This window comes from Hyla sarda, chromosome 1 (genome assembly GCF_029499605.1).
Source record: "Hyla sarda isolate aHylSar1 chromosome 1, aHylSar1.hap1, whole genome shotgun sequence".
In the NCBI taxonomy this organism is placed as follows: Eukaryota; Metazoa; Chordata; class Amphibia; order Anura; family Hylidae; genus Hyla; species Hyla sarda.
In genome coordinates this window covers 207854664-207863342 of record NC_079189.1, presented here as the reverse complement: position 1 = coordinate 207863342, position 8679 = coordinate 207854664, and the positions used below count along the sequence as shown (strand labels likewise).

Sequence of the window (8679 nt, the reverse complement as noted above, 5' to 3'; positions counted from 1 at the left end):
TGATGTCCAGACAGTTATAAAGGGCTTGCCAGAACTTAGAGACAAACTGCACACCTCGATCCAAAACGATATGCTGAGGAAGACCATGCAAATGAAAGACATGCAACAAGAAGTACTTTGCCAGCTGTGGGGCAGAAGGAAGACCTGGTAGAGGAATGAAATGAGTGATCTTGGAAAATCGATCTACAATGACCCAGATGACAGTGTTATTATAAGACAGAGGCAAATCGGTGATGAAATCCATGGCGATATGGGACCAGGGAGTCTCTGGAATGGGTAAGGGCTGTAAGAGTTCTGCAGGTCTCTGTCGAGGAGTTTTTTCAAGGCGCAAGTTTCACAGGAACAAACAAAATCAGAAACATCACGTTCAAGATGGGGCAACCAGTAGTGCCGGGAGATAAGAAGTAGAGACTTGCTATTGCAGGATGTCCTGCTGTCAAGGAAGGATGAGCCCATTTCAGGACCTTGTGTCTCAATCTGGTGGGCTCAAATTATTTTATTTATGATCTGGAATAAGTCTACAACCAAACACAGTGGAAATAGCATTGACTAAGTCTATACAAGTTTGCTGACATAAATTTGACCTCTCCGTGGTGGCCCAGTATGGAATGGTGTTTCCCTGTACTCTTCTCCTGCCCTGTCAGGCAGAGTCCCTTTATGTCCTCAAGCCCCCTGCAGTGTTACCCCCCATTGCAAATATGTTATTCCTTATAAAGTGTATTGTACCTTTAATAGTTTGTACCATGTGATTTAAGTTATACCATTTGATTCTTACCCAGGAGGCACTAGTGACCAGGTGACCCCCAAGTGGCCTATGGGCTCCTTGCATAGCCCCCCTATAATACCAGGGGAGGGGCTGCAATCTCTCTTTTGTTGCTGAGGTCCAGTGCAGTCAAAATGTCTTACAGAGTGTGTCCAGAGCATTGGAGGCCTCAAGCCTAACGTCTGCAGCCACAAGTCAGCTCAAGTAAGCTATAGTCATCGTCTTGTCAGTCACAAGTCAGTCATCAGTCAAGTCTCTACATACTGCAAGTCCCAGCAAGCCTGCGAGATCCCCCTGTGTCACTGGTCATCTCCTTGGGATATTGGCTGTACTGCATAGACTGTGTCATCTGTCTACCCTCAGTAAAGCCACTCTTTGTCCGTAACTTGGCATCGGTGTCTTCATTGCCCCCGTGCCTAGCCCAGGACCAGCGGTATTACCTTCGTGTGGTTAAGGCTAAACTATGCCTTGGCGTCATGACAAGAAGGGGTTAATAACATCTGCCCCTTGGGTTATAATATGCACCCTTGCATTGCACCCTGCTGACACCACACATACAATTCTGTACATAGTCATAGCTGCTTGTTTCTATTGTAATGATACACTTAGGCAGAGAACGTAAGCTCTGTGAAATGGCAGTAACAATAATATATTTATTTTTCATTTCTATTTTTTATGGATTTCTTAAAATCTAATGTTGCATAAATACACCTTTGATATTTCTGTGTGTCTCTCAAGCTAAACATGGTTGAAGAGCATAAAAGGACAAGTAAAATTAGCTATTCTGCTGCCATCTAGTGAAAATGTTCCATTACTACGAGCAATGAAAACTCAGGGTTGATTTCCCAACCAAATTTGAGAAGAAATAACAAATAACAGTGACTTAAGGTGTTTTCCAGCTTTAAGTTAACATGTTCCATTACTTTCTAATATACTTTGAGCTCAGTTCCTCATCATTGTAAAGATGTGTGTTTTCTGAAAGGAAATAAGAACAACAATTTGTATCCAGTCACAATCTTCTGTATGCTAAACAAATAATAGCAACTGCACAAAGCTATCAGATACTTTACTGCAATGTATTAGGCTGAGTCCAGGATATTTAGCTTACAGAGCATTGACTATATGCTCTGTGTATGTGCTGTAGATGTATATGTGGTGCCGGGAGAGTGATGGTGTCTAGGGTGTTGCGGTAAGTGTAGGGTCTGGTGGTATTAACCCTTGAATGTCATGACGCCAGGGTGCGGTTTCCTCAATAGTAATATTCCTACCGCCAATCGTCCCACAAAAGGAAGGAAGAAATAACGGAATGTCCACAGCAGATTTTATGAAGAAAACTGAAGAAATTTACTTGCAGATATTATGCAACGGTATTGAACATAACAGTCTTTTCAAAAGTGAACCGGGATACAGGTTCCTCACAGGTTTGCTGGGACTTTTGAGCTTTTGAGCAATGAGCTTTTGATGCTAGCCATAACACCCCACAGGTATATTTCTGTGTGTCTCTCAAGCTAAACATGGTTGAAGAGCATAAAAGGACAAGTAAAATTAGCCATTCTGCTGCCATCTATTGAAAATGTTCCATTACTACGAGCAATGAAAACTCAGGGTTGATTTCCCAAACAAAATTTGAAAAGAAATAACAAATGACAGTGACAACTTTTTGTTAAAGTCGAATGTGTAAATGAAATTTTTTTTTTACATTTTTACAAGGGGTAATAGGAAAAATGACCACCAAAATTTGTAACTCCATTTCTTCTGAGTCTGGACATACCCAATGTATGGACATCAAGTGCTCTGCTGGCGTACTACACTGCTCAGAAGAGGAGGAGCGCCATTGAGCTTTTGGAGACAGAATTTGGTTGGAATAGAAGTCGGGGGCCATGTGCGTTTACAAAGCCCCCCTGGTGCCGGAACAGTGGACCCCCCCCCACATGTGACCCCATTTTGGAAACTACACCCCTCACAGAATTTAATAAGGGGTGCAGTGAGTATTTACACCCCACTGGTGTTTGACAGATTTTTGGAACAGTGGTCCGTGAAAATGAAAAATGTAATTTTTCATTTGGACAGCCCACTGTTCCAAAGATCTGTCAGACACCTGAGGGGCGTAAATGCTCACTGTACCCCTTATTACATTACATGAGGGGTGTAGTTTTCAAAATGGAGTCACATTGGGGGGGTCCACTGTTCCGGCACCAGGGGGGCTTTGTAAACGCACATGGCCCCCGACTTCTATTCCAACCAAATTTTGTCTCCAAAAGCTCAATGGCGCTCCTCCTCTTCTGAGCAGTGGGGCTTTGTAAACACACATCGCCTTCAATTCTGGACAAATTTTCTCTTCAAAATCCCAATAGCGCTACTTCTCTTCTGAACATTGTAGTTCACCCGCAGAGCACTTTACATCCACATATGGGGTATGTTATTACTCAAAAGAATTGGGATTACAAATTTTGGGGGGCTTTTTTCCTATTTTCCCTTGTGAAAATGAAAAATGTAGGGTAACACCAGCATTTTAGTGAAAAATTTTGAAGAATTTTCATTAAACACCTGTGGGGTGTTAAGAATCACTATACCCCTTGTTACATTCTGTGAGGAGTGTAGTTTCCAAAATGGGGTCACATGTGGGTATTTCTTTTTTTGCGTTTATGTCAGAACTGCTGTAAAATCAGCCACCACTGTGCAAATCACCAATTTAGGCCTCAAATATACATAGTACACTCTCACTCCTGAGCCTTGTTGTGCGTCCGCAGAGCATTTTACGCCCACATATGGGGTATTTCCATACTCAGGAGAAATTGCGTTACAAATTTTGGGGGTCTTTTTTCCCTTTTAACACTTGTGAAAATAAAAAGTATGGGGCAACACCAGCATGTTAGTATTAAAATGTTGTTGTTTTTTTACACTAACAGGCTGGTGTAGCCCCCAACTTTTCCTTTTCATAAGGGGTAAAAGGAGAAAAAGCCCCCCAAAATGTGTAGCGCAATTTCTCCCGAGTATGGAAATACCCTATATGTGGCCCTAAATACCCCATATGTTTCCTTGAAATACGACAGGGCTCTGAAGTGAGAGAGCGCCATGCGCATTTGAGGACTAAATTAGGGATTGGATAGGGGTGGACATAGGGGTATTCTATGCCAGTGATTCCCAAACAGGGTGCCTCCAGCTGTTGTTAAACTCCCAGCATGCCTGGACAGTCAGTGGCTGTCCGGAAATGCTTGGAGTTGTTGTTTTGCAACAGCTGGAGGCTCCGTTTTGGAAACATTGCCATACAATACATTTTTCATTTTGATTGGGGGGGGGGGACAGTGTAAGGGGTGTATATGTAGTGTTTTACCCTTTATTATGTGTTAGTGTAGTGTAGTGGCAGAGGTTTACAATGAGCTTCCCGCTAGAAATTTGCGATGCGGTGAAAAATTTGCCGCAGCTCATACTTGAAGCAGGAAACTTACTATAAACCTGCCTGTGTGAATGTACCCTGTACGTTCACGTGGGGGGGGGGGCAAACCTCCAGCTGTTTCAAAGCTACAACTCCCAGCATGTACTGACAGACCGTGCATGTGGGGAGTTGTACTTTTGCATCAGCTGGAGGCACACTGGTTGGAAAACCTTCAGTTAGGTTCTGTTACCTAACTCAGTATTTTCCAACCAGTGTGCCTATAGCTGTTGCAAAACGACAACTCCCAGCATGTACTGATGCTGGGAGATGTAGTTATGCAACAGCTGGAGGTACGCAACTACAACTCCCAGCATGCCGAGACAGCTGTTTGCTGTTTGGGCATGCTGGGATTTGCAGTTTTGCAACATCTGGAGGGCTACAGTTAGAAACCACTGCACTGTGATCTCCAAACTGTGGCCCTCCAGACGTTGCAAAACTACAAATCCCAGCATGCCCAGACAGCAAACAGCTGTGTGGGTATGCTAGGAGTTGTAGTTTTGCTAGATCTAGAGTGCTACAGTATAGAGATCACTGTGCAGATATCCAGCTGTTGCAAAATTGCAAATCCCAGCATGCCTAAACAGCTGTCTGTTTTGCAACATCTGGAGGGCTACAGTGTAGAGATCAATTTATAGTGGTCTCAGACTATAGCCCTCCAGATGTTGCTAGGCATCTCACCGGCTTCCGTCGGATCCAGGGAGCCGTCCTCTTCTGCCGCACGACATGCCGCCCGCGCCGATCACCGCAGCCGATCATGTCCCGCAGCCTCCACCGATTGGTAAGTGGAGTTAGGCGCCCGGTCCCTGTCATTTTTTCCGTCCCCCCCCCCCCACCTATTGTGGGTGGGCAGGACGGGGAAAACGAAAATGAACCCCGCCGCCCCCGTTCTGCTATTGGTCGTCGCTTTTGACGCCCAATATCAGGGATAGGAGGGGTGGCACCCCTGCCACCTCACTCCTATCCCTTCAGGGGGATTGTGGGTGTCTTGGACAAAAGCGATCCCCATTATATTCTGGGTTGCCGGGTCACCATAGACCCGTAATGACCCGGAATAAAGCAAATCGCAAGTGTGAATTCACTTGTGATTTGCCGCGATCGCCGACATGGTGGGGTCTGATAACCCCCTGGGCATTTGCGCGGGGTGCCTGCTGATAGATATCACCAGTCACCCCGGTCCGGTCCCCTCCCGACACGTGGCAGGGACCGAAATTCCCACGGACGTACATGTACGTCCTGGGTCCTTAAGACCCAGGGTGTCAGGACGTACCGGTACGCCCGGGGTCCTGAACAGGTTAAGCATTTTATACATTACAACTGTGTATCACGTGACCACTAAGGTCCTATACATATATTTCCTATACATTAAATTAATATGTACACACTTTACTTAAGACGACTAAGGATAAGCCCTACAGGAGAGCCCTATAGACATGGAGGGACTCTAGCTGCGGGGACCTCAGACGAGGAACTGGGATACCACATATATAAATGTATACACTGTAAAGAATCAAATAATCACTGGTTATAGAAGGTATAAATTGTAAACCACAGTTTGAAGGCCTCTCTAATTTAATATACAAGGTCAATGGACTATAGTGTTGCATTGTAAAATTATAAAATGAAAGCAGTTAAACATTATTATCCCTGTACTGTGACATCACTATGTGTATTATCCCTGTTCTGTGATATCACTCTGTCCATGTCCGGAACTGTAGGAGTAGGAGCGAATCCCCAGAGCAAACCTATTCTACTCTGGACAGTTTCTGACATGGACAGAGGTATCAGCAGAGAGCACCATGGTCAGAGAGAAAAGAAATTCAGAAAGAAAATAACTTCTTCTGGAGAATACAGCTGCTGATAAGTATCGAAGGGGTTAAGGTTTTTAAATAGAATTAATTTACAAATCTGTTTAACTTGCTGGCACCAATTGATTAAAAAAAAACAAAAAAAAAATGTTTTCCACTGGAGTAAACCTTTAATGAAAATTACCAGCCCTGGGATGAAGGAGAGCTGGGCTAAAAACACCCCACCTACGATCCCAAAGGCTGTAAGAATTAACTCTCCCATAACCAGAGAGAACTCAGAAAGAAACTGGTCAAACATGTACCGCATGTCTCAGGGCTGCCATCAGAAATTTTGGGGCCCCTTACACAGCTCAAGGCCTGGGCCCCCACCACCCGACCCCTCCGCACCTATGCCTCCACCCCCCTAGGGCCTGCCCACTATCTTTCCAATCATCTATAACAATAAAATGTTTAAACCACAGAAGAAGAAAAACAAGAACCCTTTAGTTCAATGGGGAAGGAAGGAGAAAATATTATCACCATACATATTACTATGATACTGTTACTGACCAAATCCTGTATACTGAGACCATTACTACCAAAAATACCAGGATACAAATAGGAATTGTATCATTATAAATTTTACCATCATACTTTTACTGACCAAATTCTGTATACTGAGACTGATATTACCAATAATAACAGTATACAAGGAGGAAATATTCCCCCATACAGTGAACATATAGTGGTAGATATTAGCTCTATACAGGCTCTGCATACCATTTAAGTGATTACATGAAGTAACATCAGGTGATATCTTTTCTGATCAGAGTCGTTCACTTTCCTTTTTCTTCGCCTTCTGGCCCAGACCGTCATGACAAATTCTTCCTTTCACAACATGTAACCACATAACCTGCCAGACAAACATTATAGGTATAGTTATCAGTAGCCCCAATAGGTAGGAATCAGTATCCCCTTAGGTATAGTCAGCCCCCTTAGGTAACAATAGAGAAAAAACATATTTACCTCCAGCGCGGTCCATGGCCTCTTCTCTTCTGTTGACTCCTCTGGTCTGTGCTCTGGCGCATGATGATGATGGAAATTCAAGTGCCGGAGCACAGAGGATGGACACCCGGGCCTCTTATCGGTGCCTGCATATTGTGGGCAGCCCACAAGAGTGATTGAAAAGGTGAGGAGCCAATGCCGTGCGCTGCATTGAACTATAGGCGCATCTGTAAGATGCTCTTATAGTTTAATGTGTCCTGGACCAGCCATGGAAGCAGGAGACTGCTTTGTAAAGAGTGGTCCCCTGCTTCTGTGCTGTGGCGCCTGCAGGTGGATGCAACAGGGGCCTGGGGCCCCTTACTGGAGTACTGGCTGTATCCCCCTGAAGGCGGCCCTGGCATGTCAGAACAAGCACCAAAGAAAGAAATAGAAAAGACAAATAAACGGACATTAAAGTAATATTTGCTTTTCTCTTATTTTTAGGTGTTTTTACCACACACAGGCAACTAATAATAAAAGGAGTGACATAGAAGAGGTAGATAGATGTGGATATGGACCATTCCCCAGAGGAATGGGACTATTCAATTAGGGGCCAGAAGAGACTGGGTAGAATTTAGCCAATTCTTTTAAGTGTATTTTAGTGCAGGGAATATAATCCACATAATCCCCAAAATGGACTTTACTTGTATAAGGGCAAATATAGGTGATAAGAGCAGTGGGCAGTTTGTGTAGATTGGGAATTGTACCCTCCAGGAGTAAGTGTAACTGTAAACTCCCCCCTTATCACATGATGTTACATTGGTGACCACCATCCCCTATAGAGATCAGTGATGATAAGGATGAGATCTGTACAGGGGGATCTAAAAGTACTTTGCACTGTGCCACTTATTTCCCATATTGCTAAATTTACAACTGTTTCTAACTGTCATTTTCCCATCCTCCCTGCAATGGGCAGGGCTTAGCTGGAGCATGGCAACTATGGCCGGCCTCACTGCATGGCGTGTGCTTTCTACTGTTCACTTTTCTGTTTTTGTCCTGATAAGCAGAAATATTTTCATAGATGGAAGAGACTATGGCCCAGATTTATCAAACTGTGTGAGAGAAAATGGCAGAGATCTTTCCTCAGCGACCAATCACAACTCAGCTAATAAATTCTGTTAAAGTGAAACATGACCTGTGATTGGTCGCTGTGAAAAAATCACTATACTTTTTCTCTCACACAGTTTGAAAAATCTGGACCATACAGTGAAGCCACATAGTAAACATAAGAAATTAGCCTGGTCTAATGGAGATTTAACCTAATCTATATATATAATGTGTACTGTTACGCCGAGCGCTCCGGGTCCCCGTTCCTCCCCGGAGCGCTCGCCTCATCTTCGTTGTTGCAGCGCCCCGGTCAGATCCACTGACCGGGTGCGCTGCGGTCCCGCCTTCAGCCGGGGTGCGATTCGCGATGCGGGTAGCGCCCGCTCGCGATGCGCACCCCGGTCGGCGTACCTGACTCTCTCCCTCGGTCCTGTCCCGGCGCGCGCGGCCCCGCTCCCTAGGGCGCGCGCGCGCCGGGTCTCTGCGATTTAAAGGGCCAGTGCACCAATGATGGTGCCTGGCCCAATCTTCCCAATTAGCTTAATTGGTTCCCACCTGTTCCCTGCTTATATCTAGTCTCCTCCCTTGCACTTCCTTGCCGGATC

General features: G+C 44.8%; 1 long non-coding RNA gene across 1 annotated transcript; it reads right to left on the bottom strand.

Annotated features, from left to right (window-relative positions):
- Positions 1 to 1483: 1483 nt before the first annotated feature.
- Positions 1484 to 8094, bottom strand: LOC130303681 (uncharacterized). The gene is made up of 3 exons (XR_008853718.1): positions 7010 to 8094; positions 6764 to 6896; positions 1484 to 1738 (listed from the first exon to the last, which is right to left on the bottom strand). It is a non-coding gene; the product is annotated as an uncharacterized LOC130303681 (long non-coding RNA).
- Positions 8095 to 8679: the final 585 nt, after the last annotated feature.